The sequence below is a fragment of the Anabrus simplex genome, chromosome 2, assembly GCF_040414725.1.
Source record: "Anabrus simplex isolate iqAnaSimp1 chromosome 2, ASM4041472v1, whole genome shotgun sequence".
Classification (NCBI taxonomy): domain Eukaryota; kingdom Metazoa; phylum Arthropoda; class Insecta; order Orthoptera; family Tettigoniidae; genus Anabrus; species Anabrus simplex.
Window position 1 is genome coordinate 103060157 of NC_090266.1, and position 18835 is coordinate 103078991.

Sequence of the window (18835 nt, forward strand, 5' to 3'; positions counted from 1 at the left end):
AATACTATCATGAGACCCCATTGGGAGGGCATCTTGGAATCTTCAAAACCCGTGAAAAGATTCGTGAAAGGTTCATCTGGAAAGGTATGGACGGTGACATTCGGGAACTTGTAAAAGTTTGTAAATCTTGTTTGCTCAGTAAACCCACCATGTCCACCAAGGTAGGCCTTTTGTCTTCGCATCAAGCGTCGCGCCCCATGGAACGCCTGTATATTGATTATGTAGGACCCTTCCCCCAGTCAAAGGGTAATGCCAACAAGTTCATCTTTGTGTGTGTAGATGGTTTTACAAGATTTTCCTGGTTATTTCCGACTAAGCTGGCTACCGCTCAGTCAACTATTACTTGCCTAAATTCTATTTTTGCTTCTTTTGGTCCGTGAAAATACATTGTATCTGATAATGCTAAGGCTTTTACATCTAATTTATTTCGTAAATTCTGTTTTGACTTGTCCATCTCTCATGTAACTACTTCCGCTTATTACCCTCAACCATCTCTGGCTGAACGGGTTAACCGTAATCTCAGGTCCGCACTTATTGCCTATCATCATGAAGATCATTCTAGGTGGGACACGTCCCTGCATTGGTTAGCTTTTGCTTTGAATTCGGCGGTTCATGAATCACACAAATTTACTCCAGCTTCTTTGATGTTTAAGTTCGTTCCCAACACGCCGCTCTCTAACCTCTGGTCTCTGAATGACATTCTGCCCGAGACAATAGATCCGGACAACATTAAAGATCTTTGGAAGAAGGCTAAAGCTAATCTTAAAGTATCTCATGAAAAGGTTAGGGAAAGGTATGATCGTGGACGGAGACCCACCACTTTGAAGGTAGGTGACCAGGTTATGGTCAAAAATTTTGTTCCCGCGGGCAAGCTTGCCCCCAGATTTCATGGGCCTTGTATCATTCTCGATTTTCTTACGCCGGTTACCTTATTGCTAAGTAATCCAGCCACCGAGAGGATATTTAGAGTTCACCTGTCCCAGGTGAAACCGGTGTAATTTCTGTGTTAACTTGCTTCATATTATTTTGAAAGGATATGAAGGTTATATTTTTTTTGAGTTTCACTCTTAAGGCATTCTGCCCCTTCTGTAATATTTTGGTTTTAGATGTAAGCCTTGTGTAAAATCTGCCCCGACCCGTTAATCTGCCATCCTGTCCTTGCCACGGCCATTACCACGCTCCCGTCTCCTGCTCCACCTTACACTGTGGCTTCATAATAGTAAATGCCATGGATATCTACACGCCGCTGGCCCCTCAACCTCTCCACAAGCCTGTACCCTCAAGGAAGATGATAGTCCAACACAATTCTGCCGCCTAGCTTTAATGTTTCAGCGCCCCCGCAGCCGCGCAGCGCCGTGCAGCGACTGGGGAGGGGGATGGGCCCCCTCCTCTCCAGCGAGGACGACATGTGCACGGCGAGCCGGAGCTCTCCTCCCGGCCAAGGCTGATGTCCGGCGCACGACCTGCTACATGCCCGCAGCCTGTATCTGTTCACCGCGGGCGCGGCGTACTTCAACACCTCTGCTCCCCTCATAGTGCGGGCGAGCGGTATCTCAGGGTACTTGAGGGGTCCGAGCGGCCTCCGTTGGACGCAAGCTGCAACGGCCGGTCTGGCCATCCGACTCAATCTACATCAACTACATGGACTGTCACCATAAGCAATAACTACACTTGGGAATTCAACAACAATTTTTGGTGGACATTGCAAAATTTTTCTTCACCTTTAAGTATTAAAAGTTTATCTTCAGAAATTCAAATTCTACAAACATAAAGACTTTCATTCACCTGCAACAACAACATTTTGAAACTGAATTAAGAAATCTTGTAAACGCTTCGGCTAGCTATCTTCATATCAACATTATTACTTGGACTTTGTTTCAAACTGACTTCATGCGTCATCCCTGGAGGAACTTTTGGGGGGGGAGGTCTGTACCGGGCGGTACACCTCCACGCCGCTAATTTAAATGTGCGCCAGTTGAAACTCCTCTGCTGGAGGAAGTCTGAACTTTATCTACTCTATTAATTCTCTACCTTCTCAGAAGATGTCACCACATGGAAAATTTTGAGTTTTTGAACTGTGTCACTTTTGATGTGTTTTTGTTTCGCTTGAAGTAAGAAGTGTGAACTTTCTCTTCTAGAGGACACTACTGAAGATCTACAATAGTGCAACCTAGTGCGGAGTCAAAGAACTATTTTGTTGGAGAAAATTTAATTTCAAGAGTTTGTTCTTTGTTAAATTTCTTTCTGTCATTGTTTAAGTTGGCAATAATTACCCCTTTCTTCCCCTTGTTTTGAATGTATCCAATCACGAATTTCTTCTATTAATTTCTGACCTATCATGGGTATCTTCTCCCAACTTGAATATATTTCTGTACCCTAGCCAATAAAATCTTTGTGGGAGGGTGTTTTCTTTCCCCTAACGCCTAGAACTTTCTGCGAGAGTATTTAAACTGCTGATTTTAGGCTCTCCGGGCCACTTCTGTTCCATCTTTCAGTGTATTAAGTACATAGCAGGAGGCGGGAAGCGCCTCTTTCTTCTTCAGCCGTTCAACAGCAGGTAATGGCCTATTAATAACTTCTTTTCTGGCTAGGTCGGCAGTTTAACACTCGCGGCGGGTTCGAAGCATTTCCATCATGTAACCTTTTCCCAAAATGTAATTACTCTTTTCATCTTTTTCTTGTAAAGCTACATATTGGGATAGAGAGTGCTAACCCTCTCGAGCTCCCACTCACATTTGTTTTGAGGTGAACTTATTTTTCCCTACCTATTCTTCGTTAACGTAATGTAAATTGGTTCTTTTTAAGTCACCTCTGTAGTATGGGAGTAGCCCTTGTATTAACGGCCTAGTGCCAAGTAGGTCTTAAGCAAATGTATTAGGAGTGCAGTTCGCCTCCTCTCAATTTGTTACTTTAAAGGTCATGTAATTAACCTTTTCGTTTAATAGACCTCAGTAGGTTGGGTATGTTACCCCTGTGTCTATGTCCTGAGAGGACAACTTGAAGGTGGAGTTTGGTGAATGTCAAAGAGCGTGTGGCTCTTTGAGTGTTGTATGCCTCGAGGAGGCTTTTCCTGTGTAATGTGGAGCAAGTGCTCCTGAGCATGAATGGGGTTTTCTGCCCCTTTGTTGAGTTCTGTATATTGTAAGGTTGGGCTTCTAGCTCAAGAATCGTATGGGCGGCTCTCGGAGCCCAAATTCTGTAATCCCTGTAATTGTACATTTCAAATTGTGTTTCGGCTACTAAGTACCTGTTCTATGCGTTGTTACTTAATTTTGAAAAGAAAATATAACCTGGTTAAATTTTACTTAGTTTCTCTTCCGTAGCTTGAGACCCGTTCACGCCCGCACCTTCTTTCACCTCTACCTACCACCAAAACACGGTAACAATAATAATAATAATAATAATAATAATTGTACCGTGAGGTACACCTCAACCCCGCGCATTTAAAAGAAGCGCCTTAAAGAACGCTATCTCTCATACAAATCTTGAACTGCTACGGCACGAAGTTGGGACGTTGACCAGAAAATGTCACCTTTGAATTATGGAGTAATTGTGTTATTGTGAAGTTGCCTAACTGTCTGTATTTATTGGTTTTGTTGGGGTTTACGTCAAGAAGTCTGAACTTTTCTCCCTAGATACCATTGTAACCGTCCAGGCTCCTCCAGCCCTACTAATTTAATATAATATCATTTTACGCGATATCATTTGATATCAAGTTTATCCGCCATCGGCAATTATTCGTAATAACATATTTATTCAACGTCAATCATTTGTAATCAAGGCCTTTTGGAATCATATTGTATATATGATAACATCGTTTTATTATTTAAATTATTATATTATGTAGGATAGTAATTCATTATGTTGTAAATACGGTCAATACGTTGAGACATAGTTGTTTTCATTTCATCTCATATTTGTGTATACGGAGGGTTATTCTTGAAGCTGTGGATTTTGCGTGAGTCATGGGTTTGGGGGAAGGCAGTAAACAGCGACCCGCGCGCGAGGCTTGCATACCAGCAGAGTACATCATCACCACACCTACTGGACTCGACAAGAGAGAAGAGAAGGGGAGATGATAATGCCATCTACGAATCAGATGTTTCGTTATATAGAGATCTGAGATTAAGCTATTACCTAGAGTGGGGGAGCCCGGTGATATTATCAAGTACGGAGCGAGATACTTACGGATACTCCATCACTACTACTTCTACTGTGAACATCTACTTTGAACGACGTGATTTGATTTTTGAAACAGTGTGTGGTCGCTCCGCGACATAGTTATTTTTGTACAATGTGTTGTCGCTTCGATACAGTACTTAGCTGCGGTAATGTTATCGGATCTGCGTGAGACGAAACAAGCTTACGGCTTGTGTTATTTTCAGTAAATATTCTGGACGAAGAACTATGTTTAGTTCAAGTCTACGGAATTTGGTACAAGTTTGTACCGTATAAATAGTATAGCTCAGTTGGATTGAGATTTCTACTAATATGGAAAAATTCATATCTCTGAATTTTCTCCTCATACGATCAACGCTGATCAGTTTTTACAAGTATAGGGCCAATGTCTAATTTAAAGACTAGGCAATTAGGGAGTGCTAGTCCAGATAGCCCGTACCAGATCAGAGAAGGAAGGAAGGATGCCCATGGAGCAAATTCTACATCGAGAAGAAGAGAACGAGTAACCACGGAAACCAGATGACTTCAACGAAAGCTGCAATTGGTGAGCTTCAATTAGATAAAGCAAGCAATATTAAAATTCAGTAAAGTAAATTCTAAATTCCTCCACGCTTTAAGGAAACCTTTCCGATTCATCTCATTTTTTTGCATAATAAATTCTTTTGTATTTTATATTGAGTTAATTTTCTTTCTTAAGCGATACTTAATGGTTAATTATTTAAAATCCTACCCCTGTGATTTAAGTATAAGTCTCTATGCTAGTAAATATAAATTTTCGTTTACAGTTTTCTTTAAAACTGTAATCCTGGCGCCCAAACATCACATAGAGAAATGGGAAACCATGGAATGTTAATTGTTTCTATTTGAGTGGCAATTTGCGGGCAAGCCACAAATAGTTTATTTGATATTCATGTGTCCCAAGATAATAACTTTCATCTCCCCAAGTGTTTTGATGAGGGGTAGAACAGTTACACCATTACAAAAAACTGAGGTAATGCAAGGTAAAAGAATTAATGATTTAAAGAAGTTTTATGTTATTATGTTCTCACAACTAAATTAACTTTCATTAATTTTGTTATTTCATGGTTTGCAACGCTTCTTTCTCATTCGCCACTTTTTGAAATTGGCAAATCACTAATTTTCTGTAAATATTTTTCAGCCAATCACTCGCTTTTTCTAGGTTTTTGTTATACCCAATAAAAATGAGAGGGTGTGTACAGATTTAGTCCAGAACACTCTCGAACCGTTCCCCCAGGTATATAAACAGTCGCTTTTTAAGGCTACCTTGTCATTCGATCGCCGAATTTCTGAGAGTGTGTGCGTTATGACAGGAGGCAGGGCTCCTCGTTCTTCGCCAGGCAGTTCATCAGCAAAGGTAATGGCCACCAGTCATATCTCTCTGTAGCTACCTCCGCAGGCTTACTCGAGGGGAAGATTTGAATTTCTAGTTATGCAACCACCTCTTTCCTAAAAATGTAAATTTAATTTCGGCTAATGTAAACTTTCATAATGTCTTAAACTCTAAATCAGGGATACAGAGTGCGTTACGCTCTCGAGTTCCCCTTCAACTTAGTTTGAGGTGACTACGATTTTGCACCTGTTTCTCTTTTCTGTAAAGCGTTTAATTAACCTTCATTCTAGTCACCTCAGTAGCTTGGGATTAGCCTCTGCATCATCGGGCCGAGAGCCCAATTAGGGTTTTATATGTAATTTTCTAGGAGCGGGTGTACGCCTCCATACATATTGTGTTCGGGCCAGTAATTTAACCTGTTTTTCTTTTCCACGAAGGCCCAGTAGTTTGGATACTAGTTACCCCTGTGTACTAAATTGTAATATTGCAAGTTGGTCCTAGAGAGGCAAGAAATTTGTAAGATTTTTGTAAGAAATTGGGAGCGCAGTCTCCTTGGTTAATGTTGGAGAGAATGTAAGCTCTTTTCTGAGATTCCTGTAATATTGAGGGGTGCCTTTGGATGGCCGTATTTGTAACCTTTGGTGAAGGTGCTCTTGTTTTGGGAGATTTCTCCTTGTCTATGTAAACGCTAATTGGCGATATTGTTAAGTTGGAAATTAGGGGCTTGAAGCCCAGATCGGTTAAATTCCCTATTCTAGGGTTTTCCAATTCTTGTATCAAGATTGTTATTTTACCTGATCTTTCTTTTCTCCACCTAGTGAAGAAGCTTGTCAAGTTTGAAATTTGAAAAGAAACATAACCTTCATTTTTAAAGTTTTAAGTTAAACTTTGATATAGTAGATATACCCATTCCACCCAGCAACTTTTTTTCACCTCTTTCTGCTCCATGAAAATACGGTAATAATAATAATAATAATAATAATAATAATAATAATAATAATAATAATAATAATAATAATAATAATAATAATAATAATAATAATTTCGTGTATCTATTTCTAGCCGAGTGCAACCCTGGTAATGCAGACCCTCCGATGAGGGTTGGCGGCATCTGCCATGCGTAGGTATCTGCGTGTTATTGTGGTGGAGAATAGTATTATGTGTGGTGTGTGAGTTGCAAGGATGTTGGGGACAGCACAAACATCAGCCCCCGGGCCACTGGAATTAGCCAATGAAGGTTAAAATCCCCCGATCCGGTCGGGAATCGAACCCGACACCCTCTGAACCGAAGGCCAGTAGGGCAGTACGCTGACCATTCAGCCAACGAGTCGGACAGGAATATAGGTTAAATATAGGTTAAATAGTATCATGAGAAATATAACACCTACACATCATTGTGCAGTGAAAATAAGGATGATTTATCAACTCAAGACGGATGCCAATCTGGTTTGGTAGTTAACACACAGGCTCACCATTCAGTCAGCCCAGCCTCGTTTTACAAATGCTGTAGTGGGATAATCTGAGACTCGTGAGGATAAAGGAGGGAATTTGTTAATTTTAATCTCATCCTTGATTGCAACAGAGACAGATTTGAAGGGAAATTCACTTCTCTTTGTAGTAAATGTTAACATAATTCATAAAGTGTAGGCTTTGACCATTTCATTCACAATTATAAGACATTATTTGGTCGAATGGCATAATTTCATTAAATCGTGTCTAAATACATGTTATTATATATTGTAATAAATTACTGATTAATTACACTGTACCGAGCTCGATAGCTGCAGTCGCTTAAGTGCGGCCAGTATCCAGTATTCGGGAGATAGTGGGTTCGAACCCCACTGTCGGCAACCCTGAAGATGGTTTTCCGTGGTTTTTCCATTTTTACACCAGGCAAATGCTGTACCAGGCTGTACCTTAATTTAGGCAGCGGCCGCTTCCTTCCCACCCCTAGCACTTTCCTATCTCATCGTCGCCATAAGACCTATCTCTGTCGGTGCGACGTAAAGCAACTTGAGAGATATTACAGTGTATTAGAATTATTAGCCGGGCTGATTGCCTCAGATGGTTGAGCCCCTGGCCTTCTGACACTAACCTGGCCGATTCGATCCTGGCTCAGTCCGATGGTATTTGAAGGTGCTCAAATACGATAGCCTCGTGTCGGTATATTTACTGGCACGTAGGAGACCTCCTGTGGGTCACGATTCCGGCACCTCGACGGCTCCTAATACACTTAAAGTAGTTAGTGTGACCTAAAACAAATAACATTATTAGAATGATGAATCAATTCTTCAATTGAGCAAAATTTTAAGACGCAGGCAAAGGGGAGTAGAGGAGCTGTGGGAGTTCAACAGCGGGCCAATCAGAGGCCGCGGAGCCGATCACGTGATGCTGACGTCATAGCGCGCGAAATTTTAATTTTTGGCGGGAGATTTAAATATTGGCGCGAAAATTTAATTTGTAAACAAAGCCACGTGCTTTTTGTGACAGCCACGTGCTTTTTATACAGCTGTCATCCGCCATCTTTAAACAACAGCGCATCGCTAACCTCAGTGCTGCCACCTTCACGGCATTAAACCTCATAGTTGCCACCTTACGCACGTGGTTAGTGGCCGCTGACCTTCGATGTTAGGCCCCTTTAAACAACAAGTATCATCATCATCATCATTAGGCAAGTGGTGGCGGGCAATTTCAAAAATTCCACGTGCTCTTGTTTGTAAACAATGCCACGTGCTTTTGACAGCTGTCATCCACCATCCTTAAACAACAGACGATCGCTAACATCACTGCTGCCATCTTAACGGCACTAAACCTCATGGGTGCCATCTTTGGCATGCGGTGGCGGGCAGTTTGAAAAATTCCATGTGCTCTTGTTTGTAAACAAAGCCATGTGCTTTTGACAGCTGTCAGCGGCCATCTTTAAACAACAGACGACCGCTAAACTCAGTGCTGCCGTCTTAACGGCACTAAACCTAATGGATGCTACGTAGGTGGATCAAAAGTTTAGTTGTACTAACGCGTCGCAGCAGCGTGTTGTGTGTCGCAAACGTGGGCACAGCGGAGAAAAGGACAGACACTGCCCACACTCTGTTAGGCAGGTCACTGTGGTGTCTCGTCTAGTATTGTGTGAATAGCGGCCAAATACAATGGCGCATGAACTGGACGTTCACTCCAAATGTGAGTTGGGTGCGACAATCCGATTCCTATGGACAAAAAGGAAGAATTGCACGGATATTCGTCGTGAAATTAGTGCTGTGTATGGGGAGTAGGCCATTTCCAGGCAAAGTATCGTAAAGTGTAGTCAGCAATTCGAAGCCGGACGCACGGATATCACAAACAACCATCGCGAAGGTAGGCCCACAGCGTCTAGAACCCGTGCAAAGTTCAACAGTGTGAATGCGATCATTAGACAGAACCGGCGTATTTAACTGCGAGAAATCGCGAGGCAGCTGAACATGTCGTACGGCAGTGTGTTCGCCATTGTTCCCGAGGACCTTGGATATCGTAAGCTGTGTCAAATAAGGGTCCCACGTCTTCTCTCCGATGAGCACAAGGGACAATGTTTCCAAATCTCCCTGGCATTTTGCAACGCTATGCCGCAGATGGCAACGGGTTTCTGCGGCGAATCGTCACAGGCGACGAAACGTGGATCCGCCACTTCACCCCCGAAACGAAGCGAACATCAGTGGAATGGGTGCCCCCTTAATTACCACAACGAAAGAAGGCCATGATTCAACCTTCAGCCGGTAAGGTTATGGCGACAGTGTTCTTTGACATGGAGGGTTTGCCGCACGTGGAATTCATGACGAAAGGAACGACGATCAACGCGGCATCGTATTGTCAAACGTTGCACCGGCTGCGTAAAGCGATTGAAGAGAAGTGCCCGGGGAAATTGAGCGCCGGTGTGATTTTGTTGTACGATAACTGAACACTTCACAAGTCCCACCAAACAAGAGAACTGCTGCAGTGTTTCAAGTGGTAGGTGTGGCAACATCCACCCTACAGTCCCGACCTAGCGCCACGTGACTTTCATCTGTTCGGTAAGCTCAAACCGGAGCTCGGTGGTCGACGTTTCCAGACCGATGAGGAGGTGAAGGCCGCTGTCTCCGAGTGGCTGCAGAACTCTGGAGGAAATTTCTATGCATCCGGCATCGACAAGTAGGTTGTGCGTTCCAAGAAATGTTTGGAGTCTCTTGGAAACTATGTGGAAAAGTGACGTTACAGTGTACGTCGTTATAGTCGTGTTTCTGTTGTATAGGTGGTGTAATAAATGGCCATAACTGGGAATTGCAACATATTTTTTGATCTTACCTCGTAACTTTGACATGTGGTAGCGGGCAATTTGAAAAATTCCACGTGCACTTGTTTGTAAACAAAGCCACGTGTTTTTGACAGCTGTCAGCAGCAATATTTAAACAACAGAACCTCGTGCTGCCATCTTTACGACATTAAACCTCACCCTTAGGCATGTGATGGCGGGCAATTTGAAATTCCACGTGCTTTTTTGACAGCTGCCATCCGCAATCTACAACAACGCATCGTGCTGCCGTCTTTACGGCACTCAACCTTATGGTTGCTACCTTAGGCATGGTTTTCCCTTCGAGCTTCATGTTCCTAGTTACGAGTACTGCGGCCCTAGAACACGGCTTGGGGTTCGCTTGACACGTGGTGTTCTTGGTATTAATATGTTAGATGCTGCCTGCAAAGAGCATGTCCTCGCTTATCGACAAAACTATCCTGAACTAAGACGTGTAGCTGATGATAATCTGCTTCGTAAAGCTATGCTGCATGTGTCGTCACCTGGTGCTTCAGTTGCTGAGAAGATAGCAGTACTTGCTGTTGTCGGTGCAATAAAAGGAAAACTGTTACTAGGCAGTTGAAAAGGCATAAAAAAGAAAGGATAAAACAGATTTACTTGAAGAAAAGATTATGTACGCATTCTAAAATCGATATGAATTGTTAAAACATATTACAGGTGTTGTCTAATATTAATCCTACAGCATGTCCTATTAATAATGTTAACTGAGAAGAAAGGAGAGGTAGAGGATCCAGGATTTACAAAACACACACAAGATTTAAGGTACATCCTATTTATTAATCCATGAATTAAAGCTGTTATTAAAACCTAGCCATTTAACAGTTTAATCCCACGTCGTCGAATAACACGTTCAGCTAAATATTGATCAGGATATTTTGTATTCTCCAGTTCTTCAATGTAGAATCCTCTTTCAACAGGCTGTCCTCTGAGATCGCGAAGTAAAAACATAACTGTACTAGTAAGCTTAACACTCCTGATTTGAAAAATTTCAGTTCTCCAGTTGGGAGTGTATCCTTTTGCAAAGACAGACTCGTGCTTGGTGATGCTAACAATATCACATTCTTTAAAGCGATAGCTACGTGGATGAGCAGTTTTAATTACAAGATGAATAGCATCTAGCCGAGGTGTATTCCTTGTAACAAGACGTAGCTTTGTTCCGATAGTGCGGTGAGGTGTATCGTTGTAGGTAGATACAAATCTAGGCAGCAGTTCAATCCAACGATATGAACCTTGTGGTGTAAATTCCCGCCACTTCATTGTTTTGAGTGTACGATTAAAGCGTTCTACAACACTTCCTTGAGATTGCTGAACGTAGAGTAGTGATGAATACCAAGTAACTTGAGGTAAGAAGAAAAATCCTTGTTGTAAAACTCTTTACCTTGATCAGTTTCAAGAAGCCTTGGGCAGCATTTCGATTCTTCAACAATGTGTTTAAATGCGTCTTTGACTTGAGCTGCTGTCTTAGAACGCACAGGTTGTGCCAAAGCAAACTTCAAGTACACATCGATAACAGTAAGTAGCTACTTATACCCCTTATTGCTAGAGGCATATGGAATCATTTCCACTAAGTCTGCTTGGGAGAGGTCATCTTTTCCTCGTGTAATAACGCGTCTGCACAGTAGGTACGACGTGTTGGTTTATGTAACTCGTATGCGATATTTACCTTTACAGGCGAGATCTTCTCTTGACGAGCCATTACAAAATAACACCGGCATGTTGTAATTCTCTCCCTATTTCTTGAATTTCTGATTCGAAACCTGTAAGACTAGCATTTTGCGATGCTCTTAGAAGTTGCAATCGTTCAACGAGTAGGTTTGGAACATTCCACTATCTTACGTCCACATACGGAAACAAAGGCTTGTAGATAACATCAAGACAACGTGCAGTTGGAAACAGCTTAGACATAAACTCACGATACTTGTAACTCTTACTTGCATTTACAGCTTCTGTTCTCTTGCAATTACAGTACGTCGTGTTGCGTCAGTAGCAAAAATATTGCTTCATATATTTTAAGATCATTTTGTAAAATTAAATCTTTGTCAGGTATTCGTGAGAAGGGAAATTCTAAGGGTTTTTCGAAGGTTTATAAGTAACGCCTTTTACAATACGTTTGTTGCTATTAATCCTAACATTTTAATTTCCTATCCAGAAACAGTCGACTTTGTAGCGAATACCGTAGGTGGTGTCAGTTTGCCCTGTAAAAAGATATCCTATATAAGGTGCAAAGAGAGATCCATAGGTTTCTTGAATGAAAGTTCTAAACTGATTACGATACTCTGGCGTGATCATAACCTCTGACAAAGATGGTAGATCTTGCGTCGATGTAGTAGGTGTTTCAGCAATAACATCTGTGGTTAAAAACTCAACACACTTAGATGGTGAAGTATCATTAAGATCTTCATCATTTACCTCTTTTTTGCTAGTTGCTTTACGTCGCACCGACAGAGATAGGTCTTATGGCGACGATGGGACGAGGAAGGGCTAGGAGTGGGAAGGAAGCGGCCGTGGCCTTAATTAAGGTACAACCCCAGCATTTGCCTGGTGTGAAAATGGGAAACCACGGAAAACCATTTTCAGGGCTGCCGACAGTGGGGTTCGAACCTGCTATCTCCCGAATACTGGATACTGGCCGAACTTAAGCGACTGCACCTATCGGGCTCGGTCCTTTACTTTTCTTAATGTATATCTTGCTTCTCCTCTTCCTCATCTTGCTTCTCTTGTTCATGCTTCTCTTCCTGCTCACGCTTCTCTTTATCACATGATGTTTGAATAGAAGAAAAAGTTGAAGTAGACTGCGGCAATGAAGTAGAATTAAAAATTTCTTTGAGTGGTGTACTTAATTGCGTTTTTAAAAATAAATCCGTGTCTGCTTGAATACATTTAAGCTCTTTAAATTTTCGTCGAATATTGTTTCGAGCTTGGGTGATTTGTTTTGTAATCTCCTTGTTAGATGTTAACAAGATGATGGTTTTTGATCAAGTAGTCTCTGTAATTCTGGGTTAATGCATATAAAATGATCGAAACCCATGCGATATTGTCCATGTTGAACATCACTTTCCTTATCAATAACTAAAAAGCTCTAACGATGTGATGAACAACATGTAGCACACTTACGTTTAAAGTTATTGAATGTCATATCAGTGTTAACATGATCGTCATAGGCCTACACATGTCGCATGTTGCGTCCATCTTGCCGTAAAAGCACAATAACATTTGCGTTATCGCGTATCAACTGCTTAGGCACACGAGAATAGGTTTGGCATAAATAGACAATCAATATATTTATGTCGTCTCAAACTAAAGAATGCACGAATAACATTTTGCTGTTCTGTTGCGACATCGTCAAAGATCATAAGTGAATTGGGAAGTGCATCGTCCGGTGATGGTACTTGCTCAAGCGAATTAAATTAAAAACATGTTATTCCATCTTTAACCAGATCGTGCATTACAGTTTGTAGAATAGTATATAGCAGTTGATAGAGTGACTTTACGAAAACGTAAATATTCTCGAAGCGTATACCATTTAATGAAGTAATAAGTGTAAGTAACGGATTTGTTTTCTCGCATCCCGAACGGTCTGATATAACACATCGAACAGTAAAAAGAAACATCGTTCCATGACGTTTATTTGTAGTTGTACTAGAACTAGGCAAAAGATGTGGCACAATATCACAAACAGGTAGTGTGTCTTGCTGCTTTATAAACTTCATGATAACTGAATCATAAAGTAGGCAATAGTAATATATATATGGAACGAAAAAAGAGTTAACAGTCAGTTTGTCATTTGCTCTTGACGAGTAAAGTCGTGTACAGAATGGTGAAACAAGGATATCCAAACGATATGAAGAAAAAAGCGAAAACTGTCGGATGGAAAGATGTTATAAAGGCTGAACAAAGAGCTCTTGGAGGGGAATACAATCCTCGTGTAGCTATTACTAAGGCACTACGCGCAGCAAGAGCGAGAATTTATCCAAAGTGCAGTGCAATGTTTAGCAAACGTGCACGAATATTTCCTGTACCAGAACGAGGAGAATTTTTCTTTGCGCTGTTTGCTGGCCTAGCAGCTTTAGGGTCATTGATGGGTGGTGCTAGTGCTGTAGCAAGAACTGTTAAGGCTGTAGAAGAAGCGAAACTACAGTTGAAAGAGGGTGAACATCATAACAAGACGATGGAGTCAATTGCATTACGAGGCAAAGGTGTACACATGAAGCTAGCACTATACAAAAAAAGAGCTTGGCATCTACATACCTCCCAAAAACGTCTACTGAATGCACTGCCCCATCGAGCTCTGACGTATGAAGGTTTTACGTTTGCTAAGCAACTAGGAATTCGTTATTTTCGAGGTGTGTACATGCGCGATCAACTACCAGCGTGCCCACGTGACCGTGAAAGTACCGTAATTAATATTATTAAAGACTTGAATATTAATCAACAAGCTTCGCACGTCCTGCACGACTTTATTATTACAGAGGAACGTGGATATAATATCCGTGAGAAACCAGCAGCAGTTCTTTATCATACTGTGTCTGTAAAACACATTAGTAACATCACTCTTAGGCTTGTAAATAAACATTATCAGCTTATTCATTTAAATCGGCACGCGTACGTAAAAACACGGTATATATTCCGAAGACATACTACATGTTTGCAAAGACTCATCGAGTTAACAGACAACCACAAGCAGATACTCCAAGAATTAGGTTATACGCTACACCTACAAAATGGAAATGCTAGATATTATGAATACAGTAGAAACTCGTGAAGTTGTAGTGCGAAGTGACCTTCATTCTCATCAACCTTTTACGTTTGGATTTAATAACAATGATGATGAAACTCACTTTATTATTAATCAGCAAGATGAATACACCTTACCACACAAAAGCTACTTCTATATTGAAGGACGACTAGATAAGTCCGATGGAAGTGGACTAAGCACTTCACAACTAACCAACCATGCTCTAGCTTTTCTCTTTACTGAAGCACGATATGAAGTATATAATGTCGAAATAGATAGAACGAAGAATGTTGGTATTACAAGTACAATGAAATTTTAACCTTCTTTTTCTGATGAAGAAAGTAATGTTTTGCGTATGGCAGGATGGTGTCCAAGAGCTACTAACAACTGTATGATTAACGAGGATGGAACTTTTACGGGTATGTTATCACTGAAACATATTTTTTGCATCCCAGAAGTCTTTACACGTATTACAATCAACACAAAACAACAGCTTAATCTGATCCGTGATCAAAGTGATTACAATTTTCTTAAAGTAGCAGAAACACCAGTAGACTCGAACATTACACTTCATCGTATATTGTGGAGGATTCCACATGTAACCTTATCCAATAGTGAAAAATTTCGTTTGCTCAAGATTGTGGAAAATGATACCCCTTTACCTATACGTTTTCAAAGTTGGGAACTGCATGAATATCCTGTGTTACCAGCTACAAACAAGCATAGCTGATCTGTTGAAACGTCACGTTTTACCGAGCAGCCACTGTATATTATTTTTGGATATCAAACCAATCGTAAATTCAATCACTGAAAGATAGCTCACTGTTTGATCACTGTAAATTAAGACATGTTAGACTAAATCTCAACAGAATTACGTATCCCTACGAAAATATACACATTAACTTTGAGTAAAATAAATTTGGGATGCTCTGTAACATGTTTTGTAAATTCCAATCATCATACTATCAGAAAGAAGATCGTCCGCTATTTTCGCACCAAGAATTTAAAAATAAAGCACCGATTGTTGTTATAGACTGCTCTTATCATGAAGAATCTATAAAATAATCTTCTGTTAACATTCGTTAAAATTTGAAACATCTGAAAACATTCCTGCTAACACAGCAGCCTATTGTCTTATTATTCATATGACTGATGTTACTTACCATCCGCTAACGAATAGTGTTTATAGACTATACATAATGATAGCCCTTTATCATCAACATTGGTGTGTCCTTTGACATCGTACGCTGTGGAACAGAAAGAATACAACAAACAAAACTGTAAATGTGCATGCTGTTTGCATGCTCATATGCAACATCTTATTTATCTCACACGTAAGTGAGGCTATTAAGATGTTCTCTAAACATAGAACATCATATGAGATACCAAAACATCTTATTCAGTACTTCCCGCCAGGAATTTATCTACGTACACTGCCCCTTCGTACATGATTTTTGGGACATCCTTCCTCTACACAGTAAGATGTCAATCGATGTAGCGTTATGCAGGACCTGTACATAGTGTATGGATGAACATTTTCCAGTACCTGATGACGATGATTTAGAAAAGGTATAAACGACATGAATAACAACAAGATAAGAACTGTATTATCTTCTTTGTAAAGCATAACACACCTTGTATAATATATTTCTAAACGTTGTGATTAATTTGAATGTTGCAGGAGGCATTGCACTTTCTGAAGCATGCTACCTTTTCGCAAAACGTTGTTAAGAAGCATTGCATCCTTGTCAGCAGCAAAACGAACTCTTTTGTAGTACATTGTAAATAAATATTTGATTGCATTCAAAATGTACTTATTTCATTCCTTTGCCTCCTTACACCTATTTATTCTATCTATAAAAGCTTGAAAAAACGAAAAAGTCTAAACATGCACAACTCCGATGACGTCATCGCTGTAGGTTACAAACAAGTGTATACTCATGCATTCGCGATGCATGTTTAAACTTGTTCGATAGAGTTATGCCTTGACAGAGGAGGAGGAGGAGGAGGAGGAGAAAGCTATAACAGCTTATGTATAGCCGCCATCTTGTGCAGTATCCTCTAATCTAGCTTTCTCCATAAGAGCGTGTGTATAGCCGCCATCTTGTGCAGTAGCCTCTGAGCTAGCTTTCACCATAAGAGGCAGTGTACAGCCGCCATCTTGGGCAAGAGCCTCCTAGCCCGTCTCATAAGAGCCCATGTACAGCCGCCATTCTGTGCAATCGCCCATGGCCGTCCCATAAGAGCCTATGTATAGCTGCTACCTTGCGCGAGCGTCCATAGCTGTCATCATTCTCCAAAGAAGCAGTGAATAGCCACCATCTTGCGCAATCGCCCTTGGCCGCCTGATCAGAGCCTATCTGTAGTGGCCATCTTGAGCAATTAGATAGCCGGCATCTTGCGCAAGCATCCACTGGCCGTCTCATACGAGCAGCTTCCATCTTGCGCAAGCGCCCCTACGCCATCTCATCGTAGTCTATGTATACTAGCCGTCATGTGCAACTGACGTCACGAAGGGTATCTGACCGTAAACCTAACGATAGCCCCTTCAAGATGGTAGATGTGAGGTTAGGCTCGCTGTCTTAGGCGTCGGGATTGCACTGCATTTTCCTTGTTTAATGATGGTCGCTGACAGCTGTCAAAAAAGCACGTGGAATTTTTCATATTCCCTGCTACCACGTGCCTAAGGTGGTAGCCATATAGATTTTCCCCGTAATGATGTCAGCACTGAACTAAGCGATGCTGTCTTGTTTAAAGATGACAGCTGTCAAAAGAGCAAGTGGAATTTCAAATTTCCCGCCACTACATGCCTAAGGATGAGGTTTAGTGGCGTAAACATAGCAGCACGGTGCTCTGTTGATTAAATATGGCCGCTGTCAGCTGTCAAATAAGCATATGGCTTTGTTTACATACAAGAATACTTGGAATTTCAAATTACCAGCCACCACGTGAATAAGGATGAGGTTTAGTGGCGTAAAGATAGCAGCACGGTGGTCTGTTGTTTGAAGATGTGCCGCTGACAGCTGTCGAGAAAGTATGTGGCTTTGTTTACAAACAAGAGCACGTGGAATTTCAAATATCGCACTCCAACGTGTCTAAGGTAGCACCCTTGGTGATTTAGCCCCGTCAAGTTGCAAGCAAGATGCTCTCTTGTTTAAAGATGGCCGCTGACAGCTGTCAAAAATCACGTGGCTTTGTTTACAAACAAGAGCAGTTGGCTTGTCAAAATAGCACGTGGAATTTCACATTGCCCGCCACCACATGTCAAAGGTGGTAGCCATGAGGTTTAGTGCCGTCAAGATGGCGTTACTGAGGTTAGCGACGCCTTCTTGTTTAAAGATGGCAGCTGTCAGCTGTCAAAAGCGCACGTGGCTCTCACCTTGACAGATGTCAAAAATCACGTGGCTTTGTTTACAAATTCAAATTTCGCGCCAAAATTCAAATCTCGCGCCAAATTCAAATATCCAGCCAAATGCAAATCTCCCGCCGAAATTAAAAATTCCCCGCCAAAATTCAAATTTCCCTCGCTATGATGTCAGCATCACATGACCTCCTGATTGGCCCGCAATTGAACTCCCACAGCTCCTCTACTAAGGGGAAATCTTGTTGGTGACCAACAATAATTTATTTTTTATTTTTTAATGGTGTATGACCTCCGGAGACGTGTGGTGAAGATCTTCCCAGCTGACATCGTCCAGGTGATCTGGGCCTCGGTCAGGATGGGGCCTATCTAAGATGAATCCGAATGCTGAAGGCGTCACTGCTGAAAGTTAAAATCCTCGACCCAGTCTGGGATAACACCCTGGAACCTTGGACCAAAGGCCAGCACGTTGACCAATTAGCTATGGAGCCGGACGCCACCAATAATGAATGATGTGGAATGCACATGTTACAAGAACGTGAACCTTCGTTTCAAAATCCTTAATGCACTGGACCTTAGTCACTTACTGGTTACAGCACGTCAGTGATAAAATTTATCTATAAGAGTTATTGTTAGTTTAGATCATATTCAAAATGCTTACGAAGTATTGGTTGCACCTATAAATGTAGGAACTCAGACGAATGTGTCAATTGATCTGAAACTCTTACATGCCCGTCAAAATAGTCTACGACGTCGCTTGTGTTATCACGTTGACAGCAAATCGGATGGGTTGGAAATTTTCTCCCTCTCCGAGTTGCAGTCGTTTTCTTCGAGATTCATCCTACCTCCAGTAGAACGTCACTTCACCTAGAGATTCCAATATACAAGTCA